Genomic DNA, 21,048 nt, shown 5'->3' with positions numbered 1-21,048 from the left:
TCTCGATCAAGCAACGAGAAGGAGAATCACTGAGAGATTACTTTGTGTGTTTCAAATGCTGCCACATTGGAAGTCTACGACCTTAATCAGGATATGACTATGATGGCTGCTGCTCAGGGACTGCGTGGCTCATGCTTGACTTACTCCTTAAATAAGATGGCCTCCAAGTTATTTTTTGAGTTCCTCATCCGAGCACAGAAATACATCCGTGCCGAAGAACGCTACTGCTACTCAACATGATGGTGAGGGTAGAGGAGCTTCGAAGAAGAACAAAACTGAGGGAGGTTCAGGTCAAAGACGATCCTACAGGGATCTTTCTCGATGACAATCGACGTCGAGATCGAAGAGCCCAAACTACAAGTACGATAGCTATACTCTGCTCGTGGCTCCTCGATCTCAAATCCTCATGGAGATCGAGAAGGAAAAATATGTAAGGAAGCTCCCACCAATGCTAGCCCCACCACATTCTCGCAATCAAAATAAATATTGTCAGTTCCACTGTGACCACGGACACAACACCGACAACCACATCCAATTGAAAGATGAAATCGAGGACCTCATCCATAGAGGATATTGCAAAAAATATATCCAAGGTCGATGGCCTGAAGTTGCTGCAGAGCGACCTCTGCCACTGGCTGAAGAGACTTTCAAACGATCGACTGTAGGGGTGATCAATATGATTACAGATTGATCGAGAAATTGGGGGGCAAATGTCGAAGAGGAGTCATCCAAAAAATGAGGATACGACATTGTAATCTTCTTTTTGGAAGAAGATGCTCGAAAAGTTCAAACTCCTCATAATGATGTTATCGTTGTCTCGGCAATGATGGCTAATTATAATGTAAAAAGAATACTTGTTGATATTCTACACCTAGGAGCATATCAGCTCGAAATCCTTGACAAGACATCCATCCCCCAAACATGGAATGCCGATAATCTACATATATATATGATCAGTAGATATGTCTTTGACAAATATTTGCAATGACATGATTGGCTTTCGACATCTTTGTTGAATATTCGACTATCTACAAACTACTTATCTATCGATCCGACTCCGATCGACAAGTTACTAACTTCGATCGGTCAAAGACCGACTCTGGTCGGCAAATCATCGACTTCAATTTAGAAAAGATCGATTCTGATCGACTCTGGTTGGCAAGTCACCGACTCCAATCGGCCAAAGACCGACTTCGATCGGCAAAAGACCGACTCTGATTGACAAATCACTGACTTTGGTCGGTAAAAGATCGACTCCGATCAACTAACACTGACTCCGATCGAATAACACCGACTGATAATACTGATTCCGATCGGTTGAGAATCGACTCCAATCAATCAACCAATCAATCAATTGTTCGAGTAAAGAAAGAAGAAATAAGTACTCAACACAAAGAAAAATTTATTTTCATTACTATGAAAAGTCAAAGGGATTACAAAAAGTGAACTAAGGTCTAAATACAAAAAATAAAGGAAAAGCTACACCGACTCTCTTTCGTCGACTCCATCGGTTGTCTCTCTAGTCACTGCCACTGCATCGGTCTCTTGGACCCTGACAGCCGACTCTTCCTCAACGGATGCCAGAACTATCTCAGTAGTAGGCACAGCTTCCTCTTCAGCAAGCGAGGCAATGTCTTCCAGAGCCTCAACTTGAATGCTGCTCAGATCGAGGTTCGGATAAAGTATAACGATCACCTCTCTTCAATCTTTGAACATAACCCAATAAGCTTGATGGCTGCCTTCGAGGATCGCTTCTTCAAAGTCCTCGAACTCCTTATAGTCCTTGACGGTCTGATTTAAGACTTCTTGAGCCACCTTCGCCAACTCCTTCACAGTAGCCAACTCCGTATCGGTCAGTGCCAACCATTCTTCAATGGTCCAATGCTGCTTCTGTAGCTTCTCCAACTCCTGGAGACCGTCATCGCGCTCCTTCCAAACTCACTTGATGGTCTCTTTCTTTTGTTGAACTTGGGCCTCATAAAATTCGACAGATTTTTGAGCCACCTCTAACTCGACTCTTGCATATTCCAGTTCATCTTTTGCCGACCCAACTCGGCCTTTATTTGGAGGTCTCTTCTTGATGCTTCTCCTCCAATTGAGCCATCGTCGTATGGCAGAATCTTTGTCAATATTTACAGTCGTCACTTTGTCAAACCACATCCGACGGATATCCACAAACTTTCAATACCCTCGCTCCAGCGATGACATGTCGTGTGCCAACTGAAAAGAAAGAAAAAAATCAGAATCACAAAAATCAATGAACAAAAATGGATGGATAAGAGAATATCGACTTACAGTAAAGAAAGTAGGGTAAAATGAAGAAAACATCTCAAATACGGTCCAATCTTTTCTATTCTCCTGGTTCATCAAAAGAAGTGCAGCCTCATGAGCTTTTTGGCCAGTCTTGGGTTGCTCAAGGCTGACTCGCCTTCGGACATCCAGATGATGAAATATTCCGTAAAGCCCTCCGAACATCTCTGCCAGTTGCACCATTGGAAAGTTGTGGCGCCTTCTCGCAACCTTGAGCTGATGATCGATCGATCGAAGCCGACAACCAGTCGAGAGTGGAAGATTGACGCAACGTGGAAGGCACTCGAGACGTCATTGGTGCTGGGGCGGTTCAATGATTGTGATGTCATCACTGCGAACAACCGCTAAAGCCTCAACCATTGCTGGAATTTTCGGAGGAACGCCGGCAACCGGTAGGACTTCAGGAACTGGCAAGGTGGTGATTGGATCCGCCTGCACAAGGATAGGATCCGCTCGTATTTTAGAAGAGCCGATTGCTGAGGATGTATCGGGCTAGGCCTTCTTCAGTGCCCGAGATGGACCCACACGACCAGGCCTCTTCCCCATGGCAGCCCGGTGCCGAATCCTTTCCACTGATGGTAGCCTCATCCCTGCAAAGAAAAGTGACAAGTCAGTGATAACTTTGAAATTAAATCGACAAATGAAAAGCAACAAAAGTTACTAAGTTATACCTATGGAGAGAACCGAACTAAGTTCGACGTCATACAAGTGCTGCTCTGTCAACAGCTCTCGTTGTTCAGGGATCTCTATGTCTTTCAATCAGAGGAAGTCTTCCCGATCCCCAACATCTATTCAATCGTTGTCATTTGGGCCTAATCTAAGATATTCCCATGAAGAGGGAAAACCCCAAGCTGATGGAGAAGAAGCAAAGAAAAATTTCTTCTTCCATCTATACATAGAGGAAGGAAAGTCAGAGATAAGTCGAAGACCCTATCTCGAAACAAAAAACCACCAACCCTTGGCCTTAGGGTGGGGTCAGAGAACAAAAAATATCCGAAACAATGACAGATGAGCATTGGTCGGGATAAGATGGCAGAGCAGAACAAAGAAAATGATAAGCCAGATACCATTCAGTGCCAACTGAGCCAGATAGATCCCATAATAATCGAATAGATTCTGGACGAACTACGAAATCAAAAGCAAGACCTACTCGGAGGTCCTTCGCATAAACCGCTACTTGACCAGGAGGAGGAGAATTCACCCGACCACTCGAACCAGACACAAAAAGCCAAAACTACTCCAGAATATGGTATTGCCCCCGGAGCTGAAGGACATCGGATTTGGACAAGGAAGAAACTTCCACGTCCGGACCTGAAAGGAAATCGTCAACTGAATCACTCAGCCGACTATCCTGAAGAGGTTCTGCAAGCCTATCTACCGATTTCTCACCCTTCCTATCCAACCAAAGCCATTATTAGGGGAACAAGAAAGACAACAAAGAAGAAGAATATACAAAGAAACAATGAAAGGAAGGAAGGTGAAAAAAACTTGCAAGCAAGATTGGACTTCAAAAATGTGAAGAAGGAAGAAGAAGATAGCTCTCTACACCCACAGCACTCAGCTCTCAGTTGCAGCAACAAGACCCCCATAGTTGTAGTAAAAGATCCTAATGAAAGGGAGATGACAGACCTTATATAGGCCCCTCAACGGTTAAGATGATTTATTTAAATCAAGGCTCCTCCAGATTTTAACACGTGGCATCATCTGAATCGCATGATGTTTGGACTTCTTAATGCACCGACCATCAGATTGTGACATGAAGGCACAATCCGCATGAATCATCAGGAGCCAACAACCGTCTGATGCATGGTAGCGCCGACCAGCTGAAATCAAATCAAATCATATCTTCCACCGTCTGGTTGCCTACAACATTAAATAATCGTGCCCCCGAGGTGACACTCCAATAATAATTACATGACCTCCAAACAATAAAGTGGCTAATGGTTCAGTTTTCAAAAAATCATAAATGCGGCAGCCAAAGCGACCGAAGAATCTGGTGCCAAATCATAACAAAGATACTCCCACCATCCAACGTGTCAAGTCATCTTGAACTTGAGAGTGGAGGGCAACTATTGGACAATCGATTCTGCTATCCTGATTCACACTCGGTGCATGATATCTCCACTTGATAACGGCACCTGACTATGTGTCACTGATCGATGTCTGATCAAATGGTCTAATCGTCAAAGGAGTTGATAATGCACTACACTGACTACTTATCAGTATTCAACACCGACAACCTATCACCGATCGTCTACTCAAGCCGTGACCGACTAAGACAATCGACATCCAGTCGATAATGACATTTGTCAGCATGCCATCAAAGATCCATCAATGACTCCAACATAATATTGGGATCACCGACTACTAGTTGGTATCATCGATCCCGATCAGCTTATCAGAAACATCAGCACAATAAGTACGTAACCATTAGCACAATAAGTACGTAACTGTCAGCACATAAAGCACGTAACAGTTATTTTCATGATCAGACCATCAGCTGCCCACTAAGTAGGCATTAACTATCTACTCCACAACACCATAAAGTCAAAACAAGCAGAACCCTACATGTATAACATCACAGATGGTTACCGATCCTTGCTTATAAAAGGAAGGTAAATGAACGAGGACTACGGGGATAATTTGGGGTTGAAACTCTATCACTTCTTATTGTTTACTTACTGTTCGATCACTCCCACTAACTAAGCATCGGAGGATTTCACGGATTAATTTCGATCAGTGAAATTTTATTTTGCAGGTACTCTTCTCTACCAACAGCGCAACAGGAGATTGACCGCAACATATATATATAATTCTATAAAAATATTTTTGATGTTTAAATGTAATATTTTTAATAAATATAATTTTTATCTTATATATTTAAAAAATGATATAACTATATAATACATGTTATATTAACTAATTGATGTAACTAATTCATTACTTGAGTTTGTAACCCTTGGCATTATATCTTTATAATTACCAATTACTTATCCAATAAGAATAGGGATATAAGTCATGGACAAACTAGATATGTTAGAGTATTGGACTAAGTTAAAAGGAAAAGAAAAAATAATAAAATCAAAACAATATAAATCTAACCTAAAGAATCCTATCACGATAATATGAAAAATAAATAAAATCTTCATCGTACATCTATGGGTTACCCTTTAAAACATAGTCCAAAGGAAAGGGCCTATGTTAGAGCAAAGACCATGAAATCCAATCTTAGGATTTGCGAGAAGGCTAAAAGCTGAAATGGATGATTGGAGCACCATAAAGATTGATCAAAGGATTGTGATGGTCAACACACAATCAAAGTAGCTGACTTGAGCATGGATCATGGAAGAGAATCTTGACTATGATGGTAGAGATAAGTAGTCATCAAAAGTGACCATGGATTTGCAAATAGGAGGTCAATTAGTAGAGTGATCTTTAATGGCAAGATCAAGGCTAAGGAAAAGTGCAAATCTAAGAAGAGGGTGGGTTGGAACATAGTGGAGAGAGGAGGTTAGAGAAGAGGGTTGAGGAGAGGAGTGGAGATTGGCAGTGAGAGTGACTGAGGAGTTGGGAAAGAGCATAAATAGCTTAGAATAGATGAGGAGTGCATAGGCATCGGGTAAGAAATAATTTCTTTCTTGAAAGTAATATTCATGATGAGATAAATGTTACATGATGAAATTGATACAAGAAATATTATTCAACCCTCGACTTTAGAGATTCTCTCATGTGATGAAATTCACATAAAGAAAAAAATATATTCTATGATTGACTCTAAAGAGATTTTCTGTCATGCCTCCGATTTGAGATCATAAGCCAGAGGTCATAGCAACCACCACATACTCATGAAAATTCTTCGTATGAGTATACAAGGATCTCATCAGATATCATAAAGCAAACAGTAAAATAAATTATAAATCAAGTTCAAAATTTAACTAATTAAAATCAACTTTAATCTCTCATAAATTTTCAACGATATTCAAAAGATCTTATATCAATTAAATCTTAAATAATAATCTTATCAAATATAATAATAAATCTAAATCTACATTATATAGATATTGTCAAATCTTGCTTCTAATTTCACTGTCAAAGTAGTACTCGCATCTACACTAAATATCTAAATATAAAAAGAAAGAGAAGATGATGAGCTTGATAGTCTATAAATAATGAATACTTTAACTAGTTAATTCATATAATAATATAGGATACAATAGTCAAAATATAATTTATCATAAATTTGTGTATACCATAATCAAATTTATTTTTAAAATATGAATTCAGTAATGTTAGTAACTTTCAAATATTTATATCTATAACCATATATCTAATTTGAAATCAATTATATTCAAAAACTGATTCAAAATAAATTCTATTCAATTCATCAACTTTTAACTATGACCACACTTATATCCTATGATAGGTCGAAATATATACTTATACCTTGTGGGCTAACCAGAATTAATACCATACTTATATCCTGTAGATGGATAGGATACCATATATATATATATATATATATATATATATATATATATATATATATATATATATATATATATATATATATATATATATATGATTTTATATCAATAAACAATTATAGTAATAGTCCAAAAAATATTACTTTGAACTTTCATATCAATTTTCATTCAAAACATATTTCTGTAAAATTCATAATTCACATATAAATAAATTAATAACTTATTTGATATTTAAAATAATATTATATAAATAAAAAATATCTAGTGAAGGTAAATCATTACTTACCTTACACTTACTCCAATCAATTCGAATAATTTCAAAATTTTTTTTGAAAATATTCAATTAATAGATTACATCACAATATCCCACTTTGGCTATCTTCTCGTGAGATAATTACATCTCTTGCCTCCAATGGCTGGATGGTAATGGCTTGCATCCGTTGAAGACAAACCCAAATCACCTACAAATTTTGAATCAAAACTTTGGTTCTTGATGGGAAGGTCAGAGAAGGCCTCCTTCTTTTAAATAGAGCCAAAGGAGAGAAGTCAGACTCCCTCGAGCTTTAATTTCCAACTCCATTTAGGAGTCCATCAGGGAGGAAAACACCTCCTAGAGGTCTTCTTTGAGCCCTTTTTTTTTTTTTTGGTTTTCTATTTTGAGCTTAAATTAGGTTTTTGGGTCAGTCAAATGGACAAAGCCCAGTTTTATTAGGACTGGGTCATCACATTTTCCGTATAGTTGAATTCGTATAAAAGGAAAATATATCAGTTGTTGACTTCAGAGATTCTCCATGTGCTGAAATTTCCAATGAAATTTTCTTATATTGTATAGATTTTCTTTCTTCTTTATTATTTGAATTTTGAGTGGAAACAAATCACACAATCATAGGAATATTGTTTATGTATAACCTCTATAACTATATGAATAGAATCCCTCTTATACTCATCTGGAGTTAGATAACCAAAGTAATGTTGTTCTATATTTTTTCATGGTATTAGAGCACTCTTAGATCAGACCAACAACGGCCTCCTCCCCAATTCAAACCCAGAATCCAAGTACCCTCATCCATCAACACTTAATGTTAGCAACTTCGTAGCTTTTCGGCTCATTCTAACAAATTACCTATTATGGAGAACATAAGTTACCACCCTAGTTCAAAGACGATCTCCAAGGCTTTCTCAGCAACGAGACTCATGCCTGAGCTACTTGTTGTTGATCCAAATAGCACTGCTACTGGTGGATCAAAGTTAGTAACAAATCCTGATTATGTTGATTGGAAACGATCCGATTGTCTGCTACGATGTTGGATTACAAGTACATTATTAGAAGAGATCATGGGCATTATTACTGGAGCTAACAATTTCGCAGAAGTTTGGAAAGCATTGAAGGACAAATATGCCCAAGATTCAATAGAATGTGAGTTAAATCTTACTCATAATTTGGCTGTCATTCAAAAATGTATCGGTTCTTCGTATGAGTACATAAAATGTTTTAAGTATATATGTGATAATTTGGCTGCAATCGGCAAACCCATATCAGTCTACTATCAGATCAGAATAAGATTCTGTTGCGGCCAATCCTCTCGTCGCCTGGTCGCCGGGAACGAGCGTCTGCAAAAGAAAGTCCGCACTGATCAGAGGTGGCTCCGACGGGGACCCTCTGACGGTCAAGTCAGAGAGGAGACTAGGCAACAGTGAAAAGAAAACAAGGAGCTCAACGAGAGAAGGAAGAAGAGAGAGGGGGCAAGCCCAAGAGTTTCGAAGGGACCTCTAGCATTGTTGCCTTCCCCGATATATATAGTGGAGCATGGTATGGCGCCGTCATTAATGGCGCGGACAATTGAAGAATTGTCAATTCACTGGAGACTGTCAGAGTCGCCGTAAAGGTGTCAAATCACCATGGGGCTGTCAAATCATCAGGGTTGACCCATATCTTAGGTGGGATAATGCCCCTAGGCGGCAGTGCCGCATGCCGTTGTCAGGACTGACAGTCTCTGGCAATGGTACGGTGATTGGGGGAGCCGACCGACCGTAGGTCGGTGGCTAGCTGAGGGACGTCGGGTAAAAATTTGGGCCCCTCCGACAGTCAGTCGGCGCGTTGCAGGAGTCGGGCATCGGGCTCCATAGCGCTGTCGGTTGGGAGAGTGGATAAGGTCTGCCCGACCGACGTACGGTCGGTCGATAGCCATCGGTCGGTCGGTCGATAGCAGTCGGTCGGTCGACCCGACGATGAGTCGGTATGGGTGGGGCCGGTCGGTATTCCCCAACAGTTGCCCCCCTCCACTCCTGAGTCGGATGGCGCGCTGGCCAATGTCTTTGTTTGGGCAGCAGCGTCGGGTGAAGAGGAGTGGATTACCAGCGTGTCCAGTTCCAACCGCCCCGTGGGCCGATATGACGACCGTATCGCGGGTCGACATGGTGACAGGCGCCTCATGAATGCCGGGTGATTTGCTGGCATCGGACGTCCTGTCGGTGTCAGACGTCCCGTCGGCATCAGATGTCCTGTCGGTGTCAGGCATCCTGTCGGTGTCAGGTGTCCTGTCCCATCGGCGCAAGACGTCTCGTCCCATCGGGAAGGAAAACCATCGTTCCTGCCCTCCCTTCGGGGATACGAAACGTCATGGCCTCTGTGCCACGTGGCACGTGGCCATTGGGACGGGTCCGTTGGAGCGGATGGAGGTGATGTGGCTCGATCTGAAGATGGTTGCGTCGAACCGTCGGACCGACGGACGGCCCGAATGATGCCACATGGCGCGATCTGGGAGTTCCTCATTGGTCGTGCCTTCATCTCGGCCATCGGGGGTACTATATATACAGGGTCGCCCATATTCAGGTTTTTACCCCCCCCATTTTGCTGTCGAGACTCTGCCCGTGTAGTCCCCCGTTCCAGGTACTCCACTTCCCTTCTTCTTAGGGGTTCTCTCTTCTTCTTCTGAGGGCCATCACCGTCTTCACCGTCTTCTCCTTTGCCTTCTCGCAGTCTGCTCCTCCTTCCCCTTTTCCTGTCTTTTGCTTTAATCCATGGCTAGAACATCCCCACGAGGAGGTCGGTCGAGAGAGCCGACTGACGACCCTCGGTCGACCCCGGAGGTGGAGGTCTCTTCACTTTCGGGGCCGAACGTTGATCGGCTCCGGGAGTAATATTGCATCCCAGAGCAGTTTCGGCTGTTCGTCCCTGGTGCCGATGGTCGGGTCAATAGCCCGCCTGAGGATCAGGTGGCCTTCTACGTTGAGGACCTCCGAGCCGGCCTTCGCTTCTCGGTTCCGAAGTTTGTTCGAAATGTACTCGACTATTACGGGCTATGTCCGACGCAACTCACGCCGAACTCGGTTCGGCTAATAGTCAGTTTTGCTTTGTTGTGTCGGCTTTTGCCGATTGAACCTCGGATTTCTCTCTTCCAAGCCTTCTTTGTCCTCCGACCCCACCCTAAAGCCCGAGGGTGGTGGTACTTCAATCCTCGGAAGGAGCTTTCTTTCATCACTGATCTTCCGTCGTCTATTCACGGATGGAAGAACCAGTTCTTTTTCGCATCTTCTTCCACTCCTTAGGGGTTCCCTGCCCGTTGGGGGAGTCCCCGAACCGAATCGAACGAGAACAGTCGGGTGGAAGCCGAAGACCGGAAAGACTTCCACCGGCTGAAAGACATCTCGGTGCCGAAGCAGAGGGAGCTCATCACCGAGCAGGCCCTGTACGACGCCGGCCTCAGCCTGGTCCCTCGCTTAGGTTGGTTTTTCATTTTTCTTCCCTTTTTCTTTTGCCTTTCCTTTATGGTGCTAACCGCCTGTCGTCGTTTGCAGATATGCCGTCGAGATCAAGACTGACGGCAGCCGACGTACGCCAGTACGCCGTTCGTAAGAGGCCGGCGCAAGGGGCCTGGCTGTGCGGCCTCCCAAGAGGCCCCACGTAGCTCCACCGAGCGAGCCGACTGGGTCGGGGATGGAGCCCGTCATCGCACTGTCGACGCCGACAGTGCTCGTTGAAGTCCCGTCTGAGGGACCGTCGGGCAAGGGCGCGGCCTCGCCCGAGAGAAGGGCGGTCGAGGAGTCGATCGACGGTGCACCGGCAGCTCAACAGGCAGAGGAGGGTCGGGAGGAGGCGCACGAGCCCGAGCGACCCGCGCCCACTACTGCCGCACCCTCGGTCGATACTCGATCGGGCTCAAGCCTACCGTCCTTCTCCGACGTCAGGGCCTGGATGTCCGGTCGAGGGAAGGCCCCCATGGCGTCGGGCGACGAAGAAAGGTCGGTCGGTGGCGGAGGGTCGACCGACTTTCCACTCCCCGAAGGTGCGTCAGGCCTGGCCAACCACGACTTGGCCAGGAGGCTGTGCCAGGTGCTCCTTCTTCCCGCCGACATCGAGGCGATGAAAAACCAGCGTGTCTCCGACATGCTGTCTTCATTCTACCCGATGATGATTGATGTTCAAATCTTAAAATTTGTAAATAAAATCGCAAGCGCACGGTGTGCAGAGTAGCACGACCAGCGAGTACGGGTCGATCCCACAGAGACTTGGTTTTAAAAATAATTTTCAAATCTATGCTCAAGCGAGCTTTAACAAAAATCGAAAGTCGAAAGTTGTTTGCTAAAGACAATAAGACTAAGGATCTAGGGTTTTTGAATCCACTAGATCTAGATTAGGAAATTCTACCTAGAATTTTTCTTATTGATCCTAACGACTACTCCTCTTGTCTTTCCCAAGCATAGATTATGAAGGGACTAAGGCCCAACGATAACCCATCAAGATTCTTTACAGGGGAGTAGTAACTAGGATCCCTTAGGGTTTTCTCCTCCTATGCACTGAATCAAGCATGAACTATGAAGGGACTCTGACCCAACTGTAGTTCATCAAAAATTCTTGGCAAAAGAGGAAGAAAAAGAAACCCTAAGAAAAAGAAAGAACCCTATGTAAAATCTCTACTCATGATCTAGCTTCATCGCAAACCCTAGAAGGGATGCTTAGCTAGACATGATCTAAATCTACTTGCAAAATTTAAATACAGAAAAATAAACTACCCTAATTTCATAAATTAAACTATCCTAATAAATTTAAACTGTATAATTTAAACTAACCTAATTGCATAAAATTAAATTGCATAAATTAAACTATCCTAATTGCAAGAAAAATAAATTGCATAATGTAAAGAGATGAAATTGCATAAAAATAAGATTTTATATATAAAAAAAAATTATTACAAAAACCTCAAAGCTCGAGGCTTGAAAAGAGAGCTAAAAAAACTCCACTATCTAGGGTTACAAGCTTGATCAGAAGGAAGAATACATAAAACAAGGGCCTTTGGGGGCTTTTTATAGGCATTTGGGGGTTATAAGGTTTTCAAAACTTCCGATGTGGGACTAAGAGGTTTTAGGGGGTTTATGGTGCGCCGATGGGTCCATGGTCCATGCGCCTGTTGCTGTGGACCAGGCGGCTAACCAGATCACCAAATCAGTTGATTTTTGACCAATTTTGATCTGATTTGACTCGGGTTTGACCCAATTGAGTCTTCTTTCTTCATTCTTCAATTCCTGGATCAATTTAACTCCGTTTTGCATAAAATTTGCGCCGTTGGAATCCTCCTTCCTTGTTCTTTCTATTGATGATCTCTTCTTCTGCAAAATATAATAACAAGTATCAATTTCTTAATAAAGTTAGATAATTTAGATATTAATTGATACTTTTTATGTCAATTTGTGACATAAATCACACCCCCCAACTTAATCATTGCTAGTCCCTTAGCAATGTACCAAAATAAGATCATATTCCCAAAAAGATCCTTCCTTTGCAAATTAATTTAAGATCGAAATTCAAGAAGTTTTCTAGTATTACTAAGTAATGAGCTTCGAATTAGAATCGGTAGTCAGTCTACTTAGAAGCTTTCTTAGAGTACACTTAAAGTTTTATAGCACTTGTGTGAGTGATAACTAACTTAGTATTTCAGTATTAACTTGTACAGGCCAATTGTATCATTTTTCATAACTTAGTTCGATTAATTTTCTATACACCCCAGATTAAACAAAGAACTAAGGTAGCTTTCACACTGTTTTTTTTTTTTTTTTTTTTTTTTTTTTTTTTTGCTGAGCATCCTGGCCTTCCCACCACCGTTTGACGCGAATCTCAACACTTGACTTAGGTGAAGAGACCCGGTTACTAGGCTTAGGGCAATCCACATTTACTCTGTGTTTTGCATTTTATTTCAGGCAGGTAGCTCTTTCCTTAAATTCAAATTTCTTCAATTGGGGTGTAGAGAAAATTATCTAATTTAAATAATACTCAAATCCTTAATTGGCCTTACAATTAACACCTACTTTACCTTGTTAGTGTGCATGTGCAATTGGAAGTGCTAATAGTCTTTAAATGACCTAAGCCACCAAGAGTCTAACCAGCTAATCTTCTCCGTGACTCACTACATTAGCAAATACTTTCTAACTTACTCTTATTTCTTTTATAGATTAATTTATTTCATATATATATATATATATATATATATATTTTTTTTTTTTTTTTTACATAATATATTAAATGCAAGAAATAACTCATAGTGGAAGGAAAAGGAAATGATAACACCTGATTTTGTTCAAGCTCTCCCCTCAACTTGACCGACATTGTCCCCAATGGAGTTTATCTAATTTATTTGTCCTAAGCAAACTGAAAACAAAGAAAGCATTAGAAATTAAATAAGCTGGGTTGCCTCCCAGAAGCGCTAAGTTTTATGTCTTCAGCCAGACCAAACCTCGAAGCAACTTAATCAGAATAAGTTGGTTCATAAAGAACCATGGCATCTTCAACAGTCTTGACAGGTAATTCCAAGAATGGTTTTAATCGTTGACCATTAACTTTAAAGATAACACCATTACTTGGGTTTTCAATCTCAACAGCTCCGTGTGAAAAAACTTCCTTTACTAAAAATGGTCCTGTCCATCTAGACCTAAGCTTTCCTGGAAACAGATGTAATCTAGAGTTATATAAGAGCACCTTTTGTCCGATATTGAAAGTTTTTCTTATAATTGATTGATCATGAAATGCTTTGGTTCGTTCCTTGTATATCCTTGCATTTTCATAGGCTTCATTTCTAAGTTCTTCTAATTCGTTCAATTGAAGCTTCCTATGGTTTCCAGCATCGTTCAAATTTGTATTTAGTTGTTTGATGGCCCACATGGCTTTGTGTTCTATCTCAATAGGCAAGTGACATGGTTTACCAAACACAATCCTATAAGGAGACATTCCTAGATTGGTCTTGAAAGCGGTTCGGTATGCCCAAAGTGCATCAATTAATTTTAAAGACCAATCCTTTCTATTGGCATTAACAGTTTTTTTCAGGATCTGTTTGATTTGTCGGTTTGACACTTCAACTTGCCCACTAGTTTGAGGATGATATGGTGTGGCCAATTTGTGGGTGACATTATACTTTTTCATCAATGTTGCAAAAGGTCGGTTACAAAAATGGGTTCCCCGATCACTAATGATTGCCCTAGGAATACCGAAACGGGAGAGAATATTTTCTTTAAGAAACTTAATGACCATTTTGCTATCAGGTGTTCTACATGCAATTGCTTCTACCCATTTTGAAACATAATCAACTGCTACTAGAATATATTCATTTCCAAAGGAATTTGGAAATGGTCCCATGAAATCGATCCCCCAAACATCAAAAACTTCAACTACCAAGATTGGGTTGAGTGGCATCATGTGTCGCTTGGTGATTCGGCCCATTTTCTGACATTGAGCACAATTTTTACAATATTCGTGAGCATCCTTAAACAAATTGGGCCAATAAAAACCACATTGGAGAACCTTAGCAGCAGTTTTCTTAGACGCGAAGTGACCCCCACATGCTTGATCATGACAAAAAGATAAAATATTCATGACTTCGTTATCTGGGATACACCTTCTAATAATTTGATCAGGACATTGTTTAAAAAGATAAGGATCATCCCAAATGAAATACTTCACTTGGGCAAAGAATTTATATTTATCCTGCTTAGTCCAATGAGAAGGTATCTTGCCTATGGCTAAATAATTTACAATATCAGCAAACCAAGGTTCAGTAGACAAAGACATGAGTTGCTCATCTGGGAAAGATTCATTGATGGGTGGTTCACTAGATGGTGCAACTGGAATTCGGGACAAATGATCTGCTACAACGTTCTCAGTGCCTTTCTTGTCCCTAATTTCTAGGTCAAATTCTTGAAGGAGCAAAATCCATCTGATTAAACGTGCCTTGGCATCCTTCTTTGCTAGGAGATGTCTAATGGCTGAGTGATCGGTGTAAACAATGGTGTGGGTCCCAACCAAATAAGATCTAAATTTCTCTAAAGCAAAGACAACGGCAAGGAACTCCTTCTCAGTTGTGGTGTAGTTAAGCTGCGCATCATTTAAGGTTTTACTTGCATAATATATCACTCTAGGCAGCTTATTTATTCGTTGACCTAAGATTGCGCCCACAACATGATCGGACGCATCACACATTAATTCAAATGGTTCAGACCAGACAGGAGGATGAATGATTGGAGCTGATACAAGTGCATTTTTTAGAAATTCAAAGGATTCCAAGCACTCATGAGTAAATTCAAATTTAGTATCCTTTGCCAAAAGATTAGTCAGTGGACGTGCTACTTTGCTAAAGTTGGCAATAAACCTTCTATAGAATCCAGCATGACCTAAAAATGAACGTATTTCTTTCACAGATTTAGGTGGTGGAAGACTTGCAATTAGATCTATTTTGGCCTTGTCCACTTCAATCCCCTTTTTAGAAATGACATGGCCAAGAACTATTCCCTGTTTGACCATAAACTGACATTTTTTCCAGTTGAGAACTAGGTGCTTCTCCTTACATCGTTCTAGAACTAATTGCAGGTGATTCAGACATTCAGAGAAGGTTAGACCAAAAACAGAAAAGTCATCCATAAAAATTTCTAGAAATCGTTCTATCATATCTGAAAATATGCTGATCATGCATCTCTGAAAGGTTGCCGGTGCATTACATAGTCCAAAGGGCATTCGTCTATAGGCAAAAGTACCAAATGGACAGGTGAATGTAGTCTTTTCTTGATCTTCAGCGGCTATGGGGATCTGGTTGTAACCGGAGTATCCATCAAGAAAATAGTAAAACTCTTGTCCGGCTAGTCTTTCCAACATTTGATCAATAAATGGCAAAGGAAAGTGATCTTTCCTTGTCGCAGCATTCAACTTTCTATAGTCTATACAGACCCTCCATCCCGTTTGGGTCCTAGTTGGGATAAGTTCGTTTGCATCATTTTGGACCACTGTTACCCCAGATTTCTTGGGTACTACTTGAACTGGGCTTACCCAAGAGCTATCAGAAATAGGATAAATTATTCCACTATCTAGGAGTTTCAGAATCTCCTTTTTAACTACATCCTTCATAACTGGATTAAGCCTTCTTTGGGCTTCTCTTGTTGGTTTAGCCTCTTCCTCTAAGTATATTCTATGTTGAACTATAGAAGGGCTTATTCCTTTGATATCTGCTATGGTCCAACCTATTGCCTCTTGATTTGCTTTTAGAACTGACAATAACTCCTCCTCTTGCTTGGGATCTAGGTCTGATGCAATAATTACAGGCAAAGTTTCTTTGGGTCCTAGATATGCATACTTGAGATGTTCTGGGAGGGGCTTCAGTTCTAAAATGGGTGCTTCCTCTATCGATGGTTTAGGTGATGAGTTCACCATCTCAATGATTGGTTCAGTAGGAAGTGTCGATTCCTGATTAATCTGATTTTCTTTAAGTATTTCATTGACATCCTCAGACTCATGGATTAACCAGGGGTTAGACTCTAGGTCGACTTCATCATCACTAATGTCAATGGATTCATAAATACCATCTTGGACTACATTGACATCAGCATGAGAAGAGGATTCCTGTTCTAAGTTAAAAATATTAAGCTCAATGGTCATATTCCCAAAGGATAACTTCATTAGACCATTTCGACAATTGATTTCAGCATTGGCCGTAGCTAAGAATGGTCTTCCTAAAATGACAGGTATATGTCCTTTAGGATTCGCAACTGGCTCAGTCTCTAAAACAATAAAATCTACAGGAAAAATGAAATTTTCAACCTTTATCAGAACATCCTCGACCATTCCCTTAGGGATCCTGAGAGATCTATCGGCTAACTGTAATGTGATCCCAGTAGGTTGAAGTTTTTCTAATCCTAGTTGTTCATACACCGAATATGGAAGGATATTCACACTAGCTCCTAGATCTAGCAAGGCCTTTTTTATATTGGTTTCTCCAATAACACAAGAAATTGTTGGAGCTCCAGGGTCCTTATATTTAATTGGCACATGGCTAGATAGGTATGAACTGACACTTGCAGCCAAAAATGCTTTCTTTGGTACATTAGTGGTCCTTTTCCTAGTGCAGAGATCTTTTAAAAATTTGGCATAAGTTGGAACCTGATGGATTATATCTAAAAGAGGAATATTAACTTGGACTTGTTTAAATACCTCTAAAATTTTGTCTAAATGTTCAGATTTATTGGATTTCAGTCTGTTTGGAAAAGGAGCTCTAGGACTTTTAAGTACTGACTAGGTGAATTTTCAGTTTCTGGTGCTTGAGGTTGAAAGGTAGTAGTTTTAGAAGGTGACTCGGCAGATGAGTCATCTATATCATCAAGTGCAACTACCTTATTGTCTATTTGTTTTCCTGATCTTAAGGTATGAATGGCATTTATACCATTAACTTGGTTTCCTTGTTGGGGTCGTGGACCATTTTGGTTCCTAGGATTTGGCTCATGTTGGCTAGGTAACCTACCATGTTCTCGTTCACTAATGGTCGAAGCCAGCTGACTTACTTGCATTTCCAGACGGGCTATAGCTTGGGTGTTATTATTTATGAGTTGACCCGTAGTTTGCATAAAGCTGGTATGTGTTTTCATCATGGCTTCTAGGCTTTTCTCTAAAGAGGTAATTTTTTTGTCATTATCATGGAAGCCTGGCGGGTTGTTCATCACTGGGTTGGACCTTAGATTTTGCTGATTGAAATTTGGATTACCTACATTAGGATTCTGGGACCATGAGAAATTCGGGTGATTCCTCCAACCTGGGTTATATGTGGGTGCATAAGGATTGTTCAATGGTCCTTGATAGGTGGCATTCACCTGTGCACACTCATTCGAGTAGGAACATTCTTCTAAGACATGGTTTGGTGCATTGCACCCTTTACACATGGGTGCAGATATTTGATTTACATTGGCTGGTCTCTGTAATTCTAAGGCTTCCAATCTACGTGTTAAGGTTGCAATCTTGGCCTCTGATGCTAAGGTTGGTTGAATTTGATGCATTCCTCCTCTTGAAGGTGTAGCTTTATCAGGTTCCCTAGTTGTTTCCCACTGTAAATTTTTCTCGGCTAGGTCTTCTAAGAATTGCCAAGCTTCAGTAGTTTCTTTGTCCATAAATTGACCTTGGCACATGGACTCTAGCATGGTTCTTGAGTTTGAATCTAACCCCTCATAGATGATCTGGCATAGTCTCCAAGTTTCTATTCCATGGTGTGGGCATTGGGTCAAAAGATTCTTGAAACGATCAAAGTACTTCCAAAATGATTCACCAGCTAGTTGGTAAAATTGATTTATTTCATTCCTAATCCTAGCTGTTTTATGATGGGGAAAATACTTTTTTAAAAATGTTCTCACAAAGGGTAGTGACAGAATAGTTTGGCAGACTATAAAGCCACTTCTTAGCATTGTCCTTAAGGGCAAAGTTGATTAATCTAAGTTTGACCTCATCCTCTGTTAATTGCAGTTTCATGGTTGCACATACCTCCTCAAATTCTCTAATAAATATATAAGCATCCTCTAATCCTGTGAATTTTGGAAGCATATTTATGATTTGAGGTTTGATTTCAAAATTGTTAGCTGTGGGTTGTGGCAACCTGATACAAGATGGTTGGATGGAGCCAACTGGATAACACAAATCCTTAAGGGTCATGGGTTGGATTGGTTCAGCCATTGGAACAACAGGAATTGACTCAATTCTAACTAGACGACCCGACACTCTTCTCCACACACGAAGTGTACGGTTCTCGATGTTTATACAATTTTTTTTTTTTTTAATAAAATTTTTATGTATAAGGAAAAGAAAGAAAAGAGAAAAAGTTCTAAAGAGAAGATCCTAAGGAGTCCTAAATCTAAAGAAAAGTAACCAAATTAATTTAAATTTTAAATTTTTTTTTTTTTTCAAACAAGTGAATCAATAAATTAAACTCAATCTATCCTAGGGTTAACCTAAATCTAGACAGCTCCTAACTGTTCCAAGATGACCCTTCAAACCTTCCAAGTGGAGATTGATCAACTAGTTAGCCAGGTAAGTATAAGAGGTGGGAGGTTCACTCATCATTGCCTTTCTAGACACCAAACGAGTTGGCCAGGCCAGCAACTGAACCAATTTAACAAACCACCTCAGGAACTTGCCTAGACACCAACTAATCAAACAACTCAAACTTGGTAGAACTCTTAGGGTTCCTTGTCCTATTGAGCTCGAATTCCTTAAGGTTGACGTCTAATTGATTTTAAGATTAAAAGTCTAGGTAATGCAATATGATGGAGATGGTTTTTGGGCTAAGGAAGGGTAATGAAATCCCCACCTTATCTTGTTAATGGGTTGATGCCCTTAGATTAATTATGAAAATGCAAATACAAATAAACAAGATGACCAAGAATGTAAAAGATTTTAATTTAGAATTTTTTTTTATTTTGATATTTTACTTCACGATTATGAAATGTCTTTGTTTTGTTTTATTTATTTTTTTTTTTGTGATTAAGTAAATTCAAATGATTAGGTCTAAAAGCAAAAGTAATTAACTAAAAATAATAAAAGAGAAATTAGAAGCGTACCTGAGTTTTTCAGCAATCACCAACTAAATATAGAAACCTAAAGAAAAAAAAAAAGAGTTATAACGCACGAAGAACAAATATTTGAAAATAATTTAAAACGCCAAATCCCGGCAACGGCGCCAAAACTTGATGTTCAAATCTTAAAATTTGTAAATAAAACCGCAAGCGCACGGTGTGCAGAGTAGCACGACCAGCGAGTACGGGTCGATCCCACAGAGACTTGGTTTTAAAAATAATTTTCAAATCTATGCTCAAGCGAGCTTTAACAAAAATCGAAAGTCGAAAGTTGTTTGCTAAAGACAATAAGACTAAGGATCTAGGGTTTTTGAATCCACTAGATCTAGATTAGGAAATTCTACCTAGAATTTTTCTTATTGATCCTAACGACTACTCCTCTTGTCTTTCCCAAGCATAGATTATGAAGGACTAAGGCCCAACGATAACCATCAAGATTCTTTACAGGGGAGTAGTAACTAGGATCCCTTAGGGTTTTCTCCTCCTATGCACTGAATCAAGCATGAACTATGAAGGGACTCTGACCAACTGTAGTTCATCAAAAATTCTTGGCAAAAGAGGAAGAAAAAGAAACCCTAAGAAAAGAAAGAACCCTATGTAAAATCTCTACTCATGATCTAGCTTCATCGCAAACCCTAGAAGGGATGCTTAGCTAGACATGATCTAAATCTACTTGCAAAATTTAAATACAGAAAAATAAACTACCCTAATTTCATAAATTAAACTATCCTAATAAATTTAAACTGCATAATTTAAACTAACCTAATTGCATAAAATTAAATTGCATAAATTAAACTATCCTAATTGCAAGAAAAATAAATTGCATAATGTAAAGAGATGAAATTGCATAAAAATAAGATTTTATATATAAAAAAAATTTATTACAAAAACTTCAAAGCTCGAGGCTTGAAAAGAGAGCTAAAAAAACCCACTATCTAGGTTACAAGCTTGATCAGAAGGAAGAATACATAAAACAAGGGCCTTTGGGGGCTTTTATAGGCATTTGGGGGTTATAAGGTTTTCAAAACTTCCGATATGGGACTAAGAGGTTTTAGGGGGTTTATGGTGCGCCGATGGGTCCATGGTCCATGCGCCTGTTGCTGTGGAGCAGGCGGCTAACCAGATCACCAAATCAGTTGATTTTTGACCAATTTTGATCTGATTTGACTCGGGTTTGACCCAATTGAGTCTTCTTTCTTCATTCTTCAATTCCTGGGTCAATTTAACTCCGTTTTGCATAAAATTTGCGCCGTTGGAATCCTCTTTCCTTGTTCTTTCTATTGATGATCTCTTCTTCTGCAAAATATAATAACAAGTATCAATTTCTTAATAAAGTTAGATAATTTAGATATTAATTGATACTTTTTATGTCAATTTGTGACATAAATCA

General features: G+C 40.2%; 1 non-coding gene across 1 annotated transcript; it reads left to right on the top strand.

Moving 5' to 3' along the window:
- The first annotated feature begins 18,291 nt into the window (after positions 1 to 18,291).
- On the top strand, positions 18,292 to 18,398 carry LOC140858917 (small nucleolar RNA R71). Its single transcript, XR_012142321.1, has one exon. It is a non-coding gene; the product is annotated as a small nucleolar RNA R71 (small nucleolar RNA).
- The last annotated feature ends 2,650 nt before the right edge of the window (positions 18,399 to 21,048 follow it).

The sequence above is a fragment of the Elaeis guineensis genome, chromosome 6 (genome assembly GCF_000442705.2).
Source record: "Elaeis guineensis isolate ETL-2024a chromosome 6, EG11, whole genome shotgun sequence".
NCBI lineage: Eukaryota > Viridiplantae > Streptophyta > Magnoliopsida > Arecales > Arecaceae > Elaeis > Elaeis guineensis.
The sequence above is the reverse complement of the archived record's forward strand: the minus strand, read 5'-3'. Positions and strand labels throughout refer to the sequence as shown.